The sequence below is a fragment of the Ascaphus truei genome, chromosome 1 (assembly GCF_040206685.1).
Source record: "Ascaphus truei isolate aAscTru1 chromosome 1, aAscTru1.hap1, whole genome shotgun sequence".
NCBI classification, from domain to species: Eukaryota; Metazoa; Chordata; class Amphibia; order Anura; family Ascaphidae; genus Ascaphus; species Ascaphus truei.
Window position 1 is genome coordinate 160868683 of NC_134483.1, and position 18007 is coordinate 160886689.

Below are 18007 nucleotides of genomic sequence, written 5' to 3' on the forward strand. Positions count from 1 at the left end.
TGTCTGCCTTGTGCTGCCAGACTCACAGCTCTGCATCAGACTACTGCAACAATGTTGCAGACCTCCATGCGCCTCTTACTGAACAGAGGCAGTCAACAACAGGAACTCAACTGACAGGAACTGAATTAACTTTAGACAGTGCTGTGTCTTATATCACCTAGGAACAGGCACATCTCTGATGTCACTAACCGTGGACACCAGCATGTTGTCACTTCCTATGGGACATATGACACCTCACCAGGGTGTGAGGGCAAACCTCCATGATAACTACTGGCATTCCTGCATACTTACCAGGTTTACTGCCAGTATGAGAAAGAGATATGTACACCAATTTTACACATGGCTATAATGGAATAATTGTACAGGCGCCAGGAACTTTTCAACTTGGTTTATTATAACAGGGAAAAACATTCCTCAGAGGTAATCACACATTCTTGTGAAACAGGACAGGTTTAGCATGTCCAAAAAGGTTCTCCAGCACATAGCACTACAAGTCACATAGTGGCGCATCTCTATAAAAAGCCTGTTGCCATGCTTGACACAAACCTACTATCCTACAGTATAATCAGGATTTGTCAGCAGCCCACCCAGGCCTTTTCCAAGTCCTGTGTTGGAGACTATACCCTCTTGTAGTATAATTGCTTTGGTTCCTTTTCCTTGGGAGCCTCTAATACTGGGATACTGTCCCTATGCTAAAACAGAAATAAAAGGTGTCCTTACAGGTTAGAGCAGGGGTCTCCAAACCGAGGCCCGCCGCCCACATCACGCCCCCCACAAGATTTTATCCGGCCTGCAGCAACTTGAAATATATATATTTTTTTGCTCATAATATATAATTTCCCATTGTAAGCACGGCAGCCTTTCTTTGTAATTGTCACATTTCTCTTTTGTTCTGAATCATAACATGCTGATTACCCCCAAAAGATCCAAATAAAACTTATTCATTCATTTATAAAATATATAAATATATAAAAAAATTCTAAAAAGATTTTTTTTTTGGCCCGCGAAAATGTGTAGAATATATGATGTGTCCCTCGTACTGAAAAGTTTGGAGACCACTGGGTTAGAGGAACCTGGAGACCTCCCTGGAATCCTGAATGTTACAATGATCCTCTAAAATGATAAAATGGGGTCTGACTACAAAATGGTGGATCCCCACCTTTAATACAGAGTGGGCGTGGCCAATAATCTACCCCAGTAACTGGACAGATTATGTGTTGCGATATCATCACACCATATCATGTGACCTGACAGTTTCTAGAACTAAGGAATGCTAACTCTAATCTTTAAAGAGAAACATATTAAATACTAAAAGTCAATAATGCAGACCTTGCAAGGGATTAATCCCTATACTGCCTTCAGGGACTAATACTGACTAGAGATTTTTAGCAGGGTACTAAATTTATATAAAAAAATGTATCACATACAGATGCAGCGGCCATTAAACGAACACTTCACGCGTTGTATACCTCGGAATACCCATGTCCTGGCGCGTGATTTCTTCCAACCTTCCCGCCCCTTCCCGCCTTAAGACGCGAGTGCAGAAAATGGCATTTTAGTGTTAAACAGTGTTAAACACCTGAAATTGACACAGTAACACCGTACTGTACACATTACAATTCATTCATTTCATTGCATTTAATTGCCCACAATCCATGAAATTCACACAAAGCAACCGCGATAAACACATGTGCCTGGTGTGATTGGCCGTGTTAATGTAGCGTGGAATTCAGCAGCGCACACGAAAACGGCTCCGTGATTTGTTCGAATAATGGCCGCTGCATCTGTACCATACAGTTAAATTACATTTGTTAATAATATCTTTGTAGTATTCACTTTCCTTTTTTCAATTTACACTAGTATGAGGTATAGCAAACTAATTGCATTTGTTCTTTTCTTATCTTTCCATAATAGCGCAGGCATATATATTCAATTTTTTTCAAGCGGACCTTAGAGAAGGCTCATGTTCCTAGCAGCAGCAGCAGCTCAGGTGTTTGACGGAAAGGACTGTATAGGATTTATTTGTGGTATTTTTCTCATCTCAATTTGTATGGTAGTTGATGAAAACATAAAGTGGGGTACAGAATAAAGAATAAGGGAATGGGGAGGGGGGACGCGTATGTACATTTAAAGCAGCTCTTATATATGTCGCTCACATTTGATCCAATGAACTCTCTGCACGATTACTTCATTACTCTGTGATTTGTTTTCTGTTTACACCTACTTAATAAATAATTGAGGTTATATCCCAAGGCCACTTATTTGGGGTATTTTATACACTTTTCTATGTTAGTCACCAATTGAACTATCACATATTAGCATTTAATATTCAATGTCACTGTTGTATAGCAATATTGATTTGTTGGTTACATAGTTACGTAGGGTATGAGGTTGAAAAAAAGACTTGCGTCCATCAAGTTCAACCTATGCTAAATTTATCCTACATCCGTACTCACACTATATTGGTTATGAGGAAGGCAAACAAAAAAATACCCAGTGACATATCATCCTATGATATCTCGTAAATAAATTCCTTCCTGACTCCAATAATTGGCAACTAGAAATGTCTGGGATGGCGCTCTCAAATCAGCAATAACAGTGAACCTTAAGGGACAATAAGTGCAAAAAAAGAGAAAGTAGCGCTAATCACTAACCTATGCGCTTAAATGAGACTAAATAAGTGAAAATGTTACAATGTGGCATATGTGATAACAAAATTATATAATGAAACAAACACATCAATAGCTCACGGAGTAAAATGTGCCAAAATAAGGTGATACTTGATTCCGGCTGCCAGGGTCCAAGGAGAGAGTTCCATGTCCCTTCTGAAATTGCAAGCGGAAGAGAAGTATGTCCTCTGGCGCGTAGACTCAAGCGGTGGTTCCAGGCATAAAGAAATGCAGAAAAACACAGCAGTGTATTACTATGTAAATAGCTCTTATTATCTAATAAATGAAGTGAATGCACTCACAGATTTAAATGTTGTCTCGTTGATTGATGGTTGCCTTCTGCAGCAGTTTTAGATATGGCAATGATCACAGACTATGCAGGAAAAATGGCTTGACAAAATAGAAGAGAGAAAATCATGGCACAATACATTTAATAAAATTTGACTGGCATAAAACAATAATGCACCACCAACCAGCACTGGTATATCAGCGTTTTGAATTGCTTTCCAGCAGGTGACGATAGTCTCTGTCTTCCCCTCTCCTGGTCCAATCACAGTTAGGGTCCGTGGGGTCTCTTCCCCAGATCTCCTTCACCTTTGAGTGTCCTCTGTGCTTGTCTCCTCCAGAGTAGTGTAGCAGGACACCCGCAGCTCCCCCGTCTCTTACTCGACTTGTGCACAGCCTAGCAGTGGTGGGATAACAGCGGTGTCCTCCGGAGCAAGCCTGCGTCTGCTCGAGCACGCGTACGAGCACGCGCCGTCAGCTGGTGGCATATATTTGCGCAATGGTGTTTCCTTTTTTTCTTTCTCCAAGATAACCCACACACATCACATCCTCCATCGGCATTGCCACAGTTTGTGATTTGCCTGCTTTAACTCACGAGCATGTGAGTATAACTTTCGGAGGTTTTCCAGAATTTCTGTCCACATCAGTCCTTATAATACTATTCTATGGTATATTTTTATATTTGTTTCACATATGACTGATGCCCCCCCTCCCTCATGTTCTTGGATCCAATAATTGGCAATCAGATTACTTCCTTGATCAACATCCTTCCCATGTTTACTTATTTGGTATATCCCTGTATACCTTTCCTTTCTAAAAAATATGTCCAACCCTTTTTGAACACATCTATTGTATCTGCCATCACAGTCTCCATGGGTAATAAATTTCACATTTTAACTGCCCTTACTGTAAAGAACCCTTTCCTTTGTTGCTGGTGAAATCTCCTTTCCTCCATGACATGTGTCATACGATTAGGCGCTTACTCTTTATTTTGTCTGTTTAATACATAATATACCCTACAAACTACTGTCAAGATTCAATCAACTGTGCAAGAGTTTTGTAAAATGCACAACAGCCGTTTAAACTAATGACAATTGAACCCTTAACATAGTTTGTGCATCTCTATCCACCTTTAAGACAGATCTTAAAACCCACCTCCTTAACGAAGCATATGAGTAGCTCTGTGGTTGATACAGTACTATACAGTATATACACTTCATACATCGACCTTGACCCCCTGCAGATACCCTTACAAGAACTAGGGAAAAACTAGGGGGAAAAGCGCATGTCTCATAGTGTAGTATTAAAAATGATATTGACAAAACAAACGGTAGGTATTGCACGTACAAGAGGTAAGTTGATTACAAGCCTGTAATGTAACATTTTTATCCTAGTTCTGTTAGATGATGGGCCATCTCTTGAGGATAGCAGCAGACTCTGTTATTATTCCACACCTTAAATAAAGTCATGTGTCTTTGATTGATTTAGCACTGTTAAGTCACTCTGTTGTTTGCAATATTTGTGCAATTACACATTGATATTATTCACGTCTGAATCTCCTTTCACCATTTGTCCTTGTGACACTTTAACACTTAAACCAATCAGTGCGCTGCATTTTTTCTTACTTGCACATGTAGCCATGCATAATAATGACTGCATACATCTTCCCTGTTGGCTGTAAGTCCTGGTAAGTATAGGCCTGCCAACAGTAGTTATGGAGGTTTTCCCTCAACCCCTGGTGTGGTGCCCTGTGTAAGGAAGGGAGTGGCTGTATGCTCTGAGTCCCTGGATAGTGACATCAGAGATGCGCCTGCCCCCTGAGGTATAAAGGGCACAACACTGTCAGTTAGTGTTGTTGAAAAGTGTTGCAAGGTTGGCAGAGAAGCATCTGGTAGAATGTATCTTCCTGCATAAGGGATTGGAGGAATACTTTTGTGACCCTAGTGCTGTAACTAGCGGTAGCAGAGTGACCAATCAAGTCTGTCTAAGCCACACTGTGTCCAGGGACCTGGCACAGTGGTGATCTCCCTAGGAGAAAGGGAATCCCACTTCAATACGGGAGGGCGTACCTGGCAAAGGGACAGCACGGAAAGATGTGCGGCTAGAGCCGGCAGCTGCATGGGGCAGTCTGCTACATCCAAGCATATAATAAAGATGTCTTGTTCAAAGAAACCCCCACTGTGTGAGTGTGAGATTACTCTGCAGTGGCGGTCACCACCGAGAAGGAGTTTCTCACCAGGACCATCTCCCTGCGGAAGCATAGATCCTGATGAGGTGGAGGCGCTGCACGTGAAGTAAGTTGGACTCGTACCCACTACCTCAGATACCTGTCCTGCTGCCATCCTCTATAACACCAAGCGGGAGACTCAGGAGTCCTGTTACTAGCAGGTGCACCACCACACACGACCTTGTAATGGGGACCGGTTAGACCACACGGGCCAATGTGAGATTGGGTGGGTCAGACAAGGGGGGTCCAGCCGTTACAATTGGAGGCGCTGCTGAGAGACCTGTTAACAGGACAGGCTTTTGCTAGGCACACGCTAGGAAACAGAGAGAGTGTCTGCTGCCACTTTGTGCTGCGTGGGACGGAGCCAGGGGTAGTCAGGGAGATGCTGGAGCTGCATGCCGCAAAGACGCCTTGGGATCCGTTAGGGGTTAGTGAGTCTGGAGCAGGGGGCTATTGCTGTTTTAGTCGCCTTGAGGTAGCGCTAGCGGGGGACGCCTGAAGGGGTAAACTGGTAACTTAGGGCAGGAATTCTGGAAGGGTCCGCACTAGGCTAGCCAAAAGTAGGTCGACGCCCAAAGTACTGCATGGAAGAGCCAGAGTACTCTAGTCTCCATTCCAGACCACTTACCAAGGAGCACAGACTGGAGGAAAGCGTTACAGTAGACACAGAAAGAGTGAGCCTAGCCTGAGGTAGTGCAAACACGAGTCAGATCTACATTAGGTACACAAGGTGGTGCACAAGGCATGTTTATTGTACGGATGTGGTAGCTGCCCCGCAGAGTGGAGCTCCATGTACAGGAAATCGGTGTTCAACGATCAAGAGAGACCTGTCAGAATGGAGGATCTGCACAGAGCAGAAGGTCCAGGATGGCAAGGAGAGAGAACCACAAGAATGGAGGATCTGCATAGAGCAGAAGGTCCAGGATTGCGGTCAGAGGAAGAACACGCATATGAACTGTGCGTGGACGAAGAACAAGCTACAGAAGAGACTTTTGTGAGTTTGTTGTGGAATGGCGTGAAAGCCGTGGCTGCGCCGTGTTTATCATGTTTTTGTTCTCGGGATGATACCCCTGAGAATAATGAGCATGACAGTGTGATCCGATGGGAGGAACGAAATGGACTTTGTTATACCCCAATTAACAAACAGCCAGACGCTGCCTTCAATGAAACAAAAGACAATACTTACCAAGATGGCGGTTCCCGCGTTCCCGGGACACCGCGTGGGCATGCTGCAGAAAGTCTTGCAACTTTGCAGTTTGCTAATTGTTGGCCAGGATTGGCGCAAACGAGAAAACTCCACCCCGATGGGGAGTTTGGCGCGAAAGCTGGAGCCGCGTCCTCATGGACTATGACTCACTCCGCACCTGTGCTGGGTCAGCCTACAAGTCTACGAGACATCCCCCTAGTTTCAACCAGGGGGAGTGGTTTGCGGTTCCACCGGATGTCGACAGAGAAGATGGGAGGAAGGGTTGCTACATCAGCCCAGGCCTTTCAGTTGCGAAGAGCCATTGACCAATATAGACCCTTGAGACGAGTGCCTCCGTTGGTAAAGATGGCTGAAGCTGCTGACAAAGTGGACCAGGGTCCGGTGATCTCCACTCACCCTTATTCGGCTCCAGGAGGCTTCCTGGTAATCCGTGTGGAGGGTGTGGAGACTGTGGCGTGTCTTTGCCTGCAGTGCCGACTGCCGGGCGGAGCCGTGGGCAGCGAGGCCCGATGCCCCCACTGTGGACTGCAGTATATGTGGCCCATGACCACGTTCATACCGGTGCAGGCTGTGGGAGTGGCCGGTAATGTCCCGATGCCGATAGAGGAGCAGCCGGGAGCCCTCTGGAATAAGAGTGCAAGTCCCGCAGAGTCGGAGTCAGCTCTGGTGCTTCCGACAGAGAAACCCAGCCATCGGAGAGGTGATCACCGAGGAGCCCATCGCCGGTCTCCTACTGGGATGCCTCGGCCGAATTGCAGGCTAGAATCCTCGGACGAGGAGTGCGCAAGGCTGGCGAGTAAGACAGTCATAAGAAGAGACTGTCATACCATTGGTACGCCATGGAGGGATGAGATTCCTCGTGGTGTGGAGACACGAAGTCGAGTGTCTCCAGTACCGCGACCACCCGATCGCTGGAGTCCCACTGCCGTGGTGACTAGTGGATCGGACGCAGGTCGATCCACCCCGACCCTGCGAGGTACTAAGACACCGTGCCTGTTGCAGAACCAAGGGGTGGAAGAGCCGGAGGAGCGAGTCCAGAGCCAGACTGGATCGCGCAGCAGACGGGCGTTGGCGGATGTCCTCGTGGAGGAAGAGATCCCGATTGGGGATCCACCCCAAGATGGCGTCGTAGCACGTGCGTGTGCGGAGGTGGTTCCGGAGGACCAGAGCGGCATCGAGTGGGAGATGGTGGCGCCTCTGCGGTCGAGCAGCGGGAAACGATCCCCTACTACCAGTGGGAATGGGCGTTCGAGTTGCAGAACAAGAAGCCCAGCTGCTGGAGACAAGAACGGACTTTGTGGCAACGTTAAGGCAGGTATCGCTGGAGAGCAGGTCGTAACCCTGTCAATGCCTACTGTTCGGTCCCGTCCCCAAACCCCGTCCACACCCAAGGTTAGCCCCAAGGCCCTAGCTAAAGCCCCTATAGGACTATAGGACTATAGGACTATAGGAGTCACTATTTTATTTGGGTCCAGTTCCAGCTTAGGGTTGTCCGGGGAGTCACGGGGTCCTTCTGATGATCGGACTGGAAGCCTGGAATTGGGGACTTCGGATGATGGGTCGGAGGGAAGAGGGAGGATGTCCCGACAGGTGTCGGTGTCTAGTGATTGCACTAGTGTGCTAAGTATTACAGTGAGAAACACCTCCCAGTATAAAGGAGTCGTTGAGCGATCTGAGGGTACGTCTGGGGTATCTTCTGGGGGGCCTGATGAGGAGTCCCTAGAAGAATCTATAGACCATAGCTCCGAAGAACGGAAGGAGACTAGATGGTGGGCCCCATTGTACGAGGGGTATGTATCCTGGTTCGACCGCACCCGCTTTATCTTAGAGAGGGAGGGGGTGGTTGATCACTGGTGGGCTGTTGGTGACTTCGACGACGAGGCATACCTTAGGGCCCTAAGGGTAAGGTGGGATCGTATCCAGGCAGGCCTTATTATTCCTAAGGGGTCCGCAGGGTTGGATGACCCGGTAGAAACCGATGAGCCCCTGTCATGGGTGTAGCCCGGGGTGGCTGGCCAAAGTAGCTTGACCAGGGTGTGCCGAGCTGAACGGGCTATTGCGGCAAAATATAGGAAGTCACATGGGCTCGATTACCCGTATGTCCCAGAACCTCTAATGAGAGAGATAGAGGAGAATAGGGAGAGATGGCTTAAGAATGATATACAATACTATATCGTAGAGAAAGGGGGAGCCATTAAAGGGATGCAGGCCGAGCAGAGGGTAGCTCAACTGATGCGGGTCTGGAAGATAGGACGCAGTGTGTATATGCACAAAGTGGTGTATTGCAATGAGCGAGGGGTACCACGAGAATACAGCGTGACTGTGCATGATGCCGCGGGGCGGGAGGTGAAGAAGCCAGATCCTCGGCACTATTATTGATTAACCAATAGAGTGGTCTGTTGTTTTCTTTAGCGCTCCCTGCTGGTCAGTGAGTGTGATGGGCTGGCATTATTATGTCCATGTAATGATGTTTGCTATGTAATTTGTGTGTTCTTTTGAAGTGTTTCCTGGCGCAAGGTACACCAAATTTAGGTCCCAGCCGGGACGGTGGGTATTAACCAGGGGGAGTATGTAGCCATGCATAATAATGACTGCATACATCTTCCCTGTTGGCTGTAAGTCCTGGTAAGTATAGGCCTGCCAACAGTAGTTATGGAGGTTTTCCCTCAACCCCTGGTGTGGTGCCCTGTGTAAGGAAGGGAGTGGCTGTATGCTCTGAGTCCCTGGATAGTGACATCAGAGATGCGCCTGCCCCCTGAGGTATAAAGGGCACAACACTGTCAGTTAGTGTTGTTGAAAAGTGTTGCAAGGTTGGCAGAGAAGCATCTGGTAGAATGTATCTTCCTGCATAAGGGATTGGAGGAATACTTTTGTGACCCTAGTGCTGTAACTAGCGGTAGCAGAGTGACCAATCAAGTCTGTCTAAGCCACACTGTGTCCAGGGACCTGGCACAGTGGTGATCTCCCTAGGAGAAAGGGAATCCCACTTCAATACGGGAGGGCGTACCTGGCAAAGGGACAGCACGGAAAGATGTGCGGCTAGAGCCGGCAGCTGCATGGGGCAGTCTGCTACATCCAAGCATATAATAAAGATGTCTTGTTCAAAGAAACCCCCACTGTGTGAGTGTGAGATTACTCTGCAGTGGCGGTCACCACCGAGAAGGAGTTTCTCACCAGGACCATCTCCCTGCGGAAGCATAGATCCTGATGAGGTGGAGGCGCTGCACGTGAAGTAAGTTGGACTCGTACCCACTACCTCAGATACCTGTCCTGCTGCCATCCTCTATAACACCAAGCGGGAGACTCAGGAGTCCTGTTACTAGCAGGTGCACCACCACACACGACCTTGTAATGGGGACCGGTTAGACCACACGGGCCAATGTGAGATTGGGTGGGTCAGACAAGGGGGGTCCAGCCGTTACACACACTTAGAAGAACACCTTCCTACTGTCTCTGTACGTTCTTCCTACTTAGCAATTAGATTGTAAGCTCTTCGGGGGAGGAATTCCTTTTCCTCAATGTTACTTTTTTTTATGTCTGAAGCGCTTCTTCCCATTATGTTATTTGTGTTATTTGTTATTTCTATGATTATGTCACGTGTATTTCTGCTGTGAAGCGCTATGTACATTAATGGTGCTATATAAATAAAAATATGCATACATACACTTACAAAAGCTACAGATATCGCCAATATTTTTGCACCAGCGGGTGTGCTCCCGTGGGTAAATGGCGTTATTCAAGCCTCTTCCTCGCGCGTGGCCGATTCCAAACAATGGCCGCTCCTCCAGCTGGTGTGTTGGGTACTCTATGTCTCGCTGCAGCGTGACAGCGGGAGTAATAACATTGGCTGCATCTGATGCTGTAGGTGTGGGAACACTCCATCATGCAGATAAAATGCACTGAACATGTAAAAATCATGCATTTGTCCAATGAGAACTATAATACACAGAGAGGGTAGGGAACTGTATGGCGTTAACAGTGCAGCACTCGGCATCAAAATGTTGCACACCGCGTGACCTCACTTTTATCACCCTGTGCTTCTGATGTCAAACTGTTGTGGGCAGCAATGCACTTACATTGTGAAATATACAGGGTAGGGTACGAATTCCTTTATCGATATCTTTTCCGCATTGTGCCCACTTCAATTGTACTTTTATGACATAATAACATAGGGTTTGCCAGCAGGTAAAAGCCTTTCCCAATATAATAAACTAAAATCCTGTATTTTCTTTGCCTCATAGGCTTTGCCAGTGTCAGTCCCTGCTACTCTGGAATTATTTGTCTACCTTAAAGAACGCTGCTGGGCACCTGTTCCATGCTTTAACTACTCGTCCAGTACAATTTTTTTTTTTCCGTTTCCCCGGGTTTATCCTCAAAATCCAGTTTTCATGCACGACCACTTGTCCTAATGTTTATTTTGTATCTAAAAACATTTATATGATTATAAATTTTTTTCCTTTAACGACTTTTGCGACCATTTTCGTAACGTACAGGCTTCCAGCTGCCCAGGCAAGAAAACCCCAAAAAAAGAGACCACCTGATTTTTCTTTTTTTGTGTGTCAAATAAAAACCATCCGGCTGCTGTCCTGAGACATGAGTGAATGAATCATTGTAAAGTGATACACAGAGAGGAAGCAGAAAATGTGACTGCACTCTCAATTCTTTTTTACTTTTACACAGGAAAGGAAACACGGGGAAGAGAAAGATGCATTACATGGTAATCTGCCTTTTCCATCACTTATCCCCTCACCCTTCCCTGTCCCCATACCAAAATCTCCCTTGAAGAGCAACTTTCATCCCTTTTCACTGCTGTATATACATACAGACGTAGTAAGGGCATGGGGGGCTGGAATTAGGGGTGCGGTGGGTGCTGCACCCCCCTCCTCCCTGGGTTTATGCGAAGGGAGAAGGAGCGACTCAGTGAGTAAAGACACTGACTGGCACTGAGTTTGGACTAGGGCAAGTCACTCTATCTCCCTGTGCCTCAGGCACCCCAAAATATAGAGTGTAAGCTCCACGGGGCAGGGACCTGTGCATGCAAAATGTTTCTGTAAAGCGCTACGTAAAACTAGCAGCGCTATACAAGAACATGCTATTATTATTATTATTATATTATTTTAACAGTATGGTAATGAGGTACGTTACTGATTTTGTATGTACAGCACACCCACCCCAAAAACTAGTTCCTGCCCTCCTGAGCAGGGGTTGTTGCTCCTGCCGGCGCGTTGTGGCCGCCATCAAATCCTATGCATACTCTGTGATACTCTGCTTTATAACGCAGCACTCTGCATTATCGGAAGGTGAAATGGCTTGTTACCGCTGTATATTACAATTGGACTAAATTCAGTCATAGATCCTCATGGCTTGACCTCTTTGTGACATGTGCCAGTAATACGCGGCTTGGCAGTGAAACGGTTCAGGGAAGCTAGGTATGAGGGAAACAGGTCTCTATTAAATCATGCTGCGTTCCATGTTTCTGCCACCTGGCTTCAGGTCCCTCAAACTTCCTCAGTCATGGATTGCAATCTGGAGTAAAGGATTTAAAGGGGAAGTGTACATACTTACATGCTTAGCAATGTAATTGGGATCCTTAAAAAGATTCAATTATTGCTGAAGTACAATTAGCTGCTTGTGTTAAAATAAGTCAGTTTATGTGTTCAAGTTGAGTGTTATCTGGTAACTGTTGTTCTTTTCAATTAACTCTTTAAAACTGCAATCTGTGCTCCTCGCTTTGTGTGTGGAGGGGGTGTTGTGTATACAGATGCAGCAGATATTATTCAACCCGTTATCATGCGATAACCACACTAAATCCCGCGATTAATCTTCAAAATTGTGCGATTTAACGCTCCATTTGTGAATCGCACGATAACGCATTCAATCTTGTGCCAGCGGTAACGCATTATTGTGCTATAACATCTGCCACACCGTATATATATATATATATATATATATATATATATATATATATATATATATATATAGAATCCACAGAAGCAGCCGGCACTCCACTTGCAACTAGAAAAAATTGGGTGCTCGTCCCATAAAGCAATAATAAACCATACGATACCGTTTGAAGCACGAGATCAGGAGACAGCACTCTGGTAAGTTTGATCACAAGTTTTTGTATTGCAAAAAAGACACATAAACCGACGTTTCGGTCCCCCAGTGGGACCTTTCTCAAGGTGGTGCAATTGTTTGTATTGTGAATCGCACGATAACGCATTCAATCTTGTGCCAGCGGTAACGCATTATTGTGCTATAACATCTGCCACACCTGTGTGTGTGTGTGTGTGTGTCTGTGTGTGTGTGTGTGTGTATGTGTGTATATATATATATATATATATATATATATATATATATATATATATATATATATATATATATATATATATATATATATATAAATGAGACTCAGAAAATATATTTGCATGTCTTCCCATATCTTCTATAATGATAAAAACATTCTAAGCAATGCTGGAAGAGAAATGGTGCTGATTAAATTAACTGAGAAGTGCTGTGGAAAACCACTTTTTTTTTATTTGATATTCACAGTGTACCACACATCTCATTTTCTTTCTTTCTTTTTTTTTTGTTAAGAAAAGGAATCTTTTTTTTATTTTAGAAATACTTTCTCCTTTTTAAATTTCTACAGCATTACATACAGGCATCATCTAAATGTTCAGAAGATGTAATCCACATCCATTATACTGTATTACACAAGATACCATATACAATAAAACACAAACAGCATGAAATGATAGTAAAAGCCCAGTGACAGATCTTGCTTTGTGTAATATCCCAATACTGCACACAGGTTAAGCACCGCTGGGCTAGAGGGAGAGAGAACTGTCCCTACTAGTTTCTAGTGCCAGTCAATGACTAGGTGAACTGTGGTGCAGCTGAGTTTCTGCGCTGTCCCTTCTCCCCCTGCCCCTTTCTCTCTCCCTCCTCCCTCAGAGGGGTAAGCTGCCTGCTTAGAGGACCTGACACACACCTCCCCCCGCCCCTCCCCGATGTCCCTTTCTCCTGCCCAGCCAGAGAACCGTGCTCCTCTATCCCTAATCTCATTGGTCTCACTGTACCAGGCAAAAGCCCAGAGCTTTAACACCGGGAGCTGCTGCAGCTCCTGTCATAAGATCAACCCTACAACCTGGGGCACATAACACTAAACACAGCCAGGCAAAGAGGAAAACCCACTGGTGTCACTGCAAGATCAGACAATGCAGCCTGTCAGGATTCCCCCCAGCAAGTCAATGGAAAGGCTGACAACAGAGGGCTTAAGATCATGGTGATCAGCTGCTCACAGACCTGGCACACAAGCTGACATCAATCTGCAACTTTGTCTTGGGGGTCTGCCTGGAGGGAAGTGACACGTGCAAGGGCTGCTGGGGAGACCGGCTGTGCTGCAGGTTTGGTTTGGTGGAAAAGAAGGCAAGAGAGTGAAGAGGGATCTGATCTATGTGCTGGGGGTCATCAGTCTGACTCTGAATGGGGCAGATGCACTTTGGGGTTTGTTGTGGAAATCGTAGTTACCTGGTAAGTACAGTAGATGCTATAGAAACTTTGTAGCATGACTACATACACACATATATTGATATATTGGTTTACATATATTGGTGTGTGTGTGTGTATATATATATACATACAAATGCATCTTGTTCTCTGCCTGAAGCCAGTTTCTTGACCAATGTCATACCGTTTCTGTTCTTTTTGTGACCTGCTATTATATGAACATTGCATTTTGTATATATATGGTACTGTAGGTAGTCCAACCGTACCATGGAAGATAATAGTGTATTTATACTGCGCATCCTGTTTTATATATGTTTTGATGCATTGTCAGTTTGTGCACTTTCTAGTTGTGTTACTACCTGATGCATTAGGATAACATATCACCTGGGGAGCATTGAGGCCAAGGCGAAGAGTAAAAATATTGGTGATGGATGTTGTCTTAATGTTTATATCAACATACTTAATGTTTATATAAAAAGCTTTTAATGGTTAATTAGGAAGAAACATAATTAACAATCAATAAAGACAAAGTTGCCAAACTGGTGCAATGCAGATCATTTAATACATTTGGTTCTATTTTTGACTAAATTGTACCGGTTTTGTTCATCACATTTATTTACATGAATACAGAATATGCACAATATGCTGTAAACATTTTACTCTTATTTCCCATTTGACGTACTGTAATAAAATATCATGTGCCTTTATCGCCGCCGTGCAGCCCTTGTAGGCAGACCATTAAACCCTGCCACTTATTTGTACATTCCTTTTTCACTACATAAGGACATTGTATTATACAAAGTATAAAGTGTTTTTACCATCAAGCATCATGACAGTAATAACATGTGGCATTGAATTCTTAAGGAAATATAAAGGTTTGATGGAGTTGTTCTGGAATTATACCATTAGTTTGACACACACACACACACACACACACACACACACATTTCACATCTATCCTTCCTTTGTATTCATAAGCAGTAATGAACGTCTCAGAGAATCTTTAAAAAAAAAAAAAGAATATTAGTAACTTATCTTTAATTCATTATTGTCTAGTATCAAGCTGAACAGAAGGTCCTATCTGTGTGTCAAGCATTGATAGGAAATGATACATTCGTTTGGGGGGGGGGAGATTTTGTTTGTATGTGTATCACTGCTTAATTACTTCAGAGACAGATTCACAAGATATATTTTTGTCAGCAAGCCATGAAAACTTTACCAAGTTGTTATTGGTGCCAGATGGCTCATTTTTCAGGAGACTTTGTGCTGTACTTGTTCTACAGTCCCAGAAATTACATGGACTTTTTGAACTGTTTCCAGCGTGGTTTGGAAAGCATGATTCTGCACTCTCCGAGGGATTGCAGGCAAAAGTAATTGTGGTCAGCGTACGTCTAAGTTACTCACTTATCTGACAGTCTCCTATGAGTTGGAGAAATAACTATATTATTCGTCTGGACACTTAGTACTGGCATTTTATTTAAGCATTTAGTTTGTACGATTTGTCATGTTGATGATGAATCTGATATTGCAAACCCAGTGTGTGAAAATATCATCGCTGCATTTTCTCTCTGAAGTTGACAGGGCGAAAGCTTGATTGATTTTCAGTTCTATTGCTTCAAAGCAGCATTTCTTTACTATTTTCCCGTCTTATTTAAGTCCTTGGATAAAGAAGCAGAAGGTTTTCTACACTGGCGTTTGGAGGGGCTTTTGGAGGAAATTCACCTTTTTGCCTCCATCGGGGTCTGCAACCCATTGCCTCTGGCTGCAAAAGGGATTTGATGCTGAGAAGTGGGGATCAGCATCTGTAATTATTGGAAGAGGGACAAATATCTTTGGAGTCTTAGGGACATATTCTATTACAGCTGAAGCGAACTGTTTTCGGGCAAAACTCCTCATTGAAGTCAATGGGGAATTTTGGCCAAAAACGTCCTGATAAGTCCTTTATTTGTGTAAGCAGAAGAAGCTTCTTGGCCAATAAAAGTATGTAGTCCTACACCTCCACATCCCTTTCTATCACAGCACTCCGAGCATGAAATACTGCTGAAGTGACATGATACATTAGAAACCTCAATGCTCTCAGTAGCCGTAAAAATCTCTACATGATTCTTCTAAAGTTTATGGAAAACCCATTGTAGTTAAACTCCAGATTTATTGGTGCTACAGTTACAGCCACATCCCTCCATCCCTCCCCCCCCCCCAGATAAATCAATTCAATAAGTTATTTATTTGGGGCAATGTGGCTGTATCCAAAATATATGTAAGTGCAGAGCCAACTTCACATGTTAGGTCAAAACTCTTTCAACCGCAAGACATATGCAGATCCAGTGCAAACTGCTCATATAAAAACAGTTTTTTGGGCAGAAAGGCCTGAATCCCCATTGCTGTGTAAATCACATGTAGTCTACTCTACGTAATTGTAGGTGTAATAATATTAAAGCAATCAGTAACACTTATTTTTTATTTTGCTTCATTTTTTTTTTTGTAAATGGAGGTTGTGAAAATCTAATTGCAAAAAGACTCAATAATAAATATTCTAGAATCTCTTTGAGTCCCATTTGGAGAAAAGCGCTATATGAAATAAAGTTATTATTATTATTAGTCAAACAAATAAACAGAAGTAGCTGATATACTTGAGTCGAGTGTTCCCGACAAGAAGCGATTCACATTCATGTTTCCCCAGAAACTGTAGGGTTAAGCAAGGCAGTTATTTTGAGGGTATTTAATCTTTGTAAGCAAGCTAACTACACTGACGTTTTTAAAAGGCACATTTTTTTTTTAACCTGCTAAGTTGGGCTGCCCCTTTAACTGAGGAAAAATGACTCCGGTAATTCTAACGTTGTGATTCCGAAGTGGCAGGGATCTGAGTTGAGTTATGAGGCAGCATTAGAATCGCGCCATGACAGAAATACTGCGCCGTCCTTGCAGGAAAACGTTTTTAGTATTTCTCTAAAACCAATCTAGAATTTAAATTTTTTTACCTGGATGATAAAAGGAAATGAAAAGCAACTTCTAAAGATAATTTTATATTTTAGGGGGGACCTGCCATGTGGTACAAGTGTTTGTAAGCAAGAGTTGCTCACTCACCCTGTTTCAAAATGTGTGATATATTCTCTGCAGTGTGGCTGCTGCTTACGGGCAAAGGGATTTTCTCTCGCACTTTTCAAACTTTGGTGGATGGACATTCAGGAACAGGGCGTGCTGACAGCTGTCATTGGGTGAGATAACCTGCGAGTCGCGGTGTAGATAAGGCAGGGAGGCAGGTAACACTGGAAACGGTGAGTTACCACGTCTGTGTGCGGCTCAATGGAACCCATAGAATGTCAGATAGGAGGCATTGTGGGGTTAGAGGGTGTCTGTCGTCAGAGGTTTGTGATTTCTGGCTCCAGCAGAAAGGTTACTTAACATGTGTTGTGTAGACCGCACCTAAATAACTTGCTATGCTTCCTGAATGGAAAAGTATTAATTGCGTTACGTTGTAAAAACTGTCTTCACGTTATTGTGTTCATTTGTGTGGCATGGCTGCGATCCGTGAAAACTGGCGTGGTCAGTTGGTAATACAATATGGCTTACACATTTGAAAGCTGTATTAATGCTTGTATGCAGACGATAGCACAATGCTAGCTTTGGTTACAGAATTGCAGAGTTTGCATCCAGTCAAATTTGATAGTTTGTTTGTCGTTCCGTATTTTAACAATATCTGGTTCATTAGGTTTTGAGTTACAGCATAATACAGAAATCTCTTGTTTTTATAATCCTCCGATTAATCACTCTGAAATATTACTGTCTCTTGACACTGTTCGCATTATTTGTTTAAATAATGGAGTTTCTGTCATGACCTTTTTCTGAGTTAAGCATAAATGAGTAACTGAAGTCATGTTTTTTACGTGCGCATAAACTTTTAATGCAGCAGTCCATCCAAAAGTAATATTTTCGTAACATAGATCTATCAGTAGGTTACAAAAGCTAAAGTGTAGTAAATCTAATTATTATTATTATCTTTAGCTTTTGTAACCTACAGGTACTGACGCATTGATGAATATTGGAAACACAGTTCAGTGCTGAAGTCATACATAGATTTTTTTTAATTAATGAAATAGCAGCACGATG

At 43.9% G+C, this 18007-nt stretch overlaps 1 protein-coding gene across 1 annotated transcript in view; it reads left to right on the forward strand.

The window, feature by feature from the left end:
- Positions 1-13429: 13429 nt before the first annotated feature.
- GLIS3 (GLIS family zinc finger 3) overlaps positions 13430-18007 on the forward strand; it is a 430025-nt gene continuing 425447 nt past the window's right edge. Inside the window, exon 1 of the mRNA XM_075597019.1 lies at positions 13430-13924. The gene's annotated coding sequence lies outside the window, so the exon portion shown is untranslated. The remainder of the gene's footprint in view (positions 13925-18007) is intronic.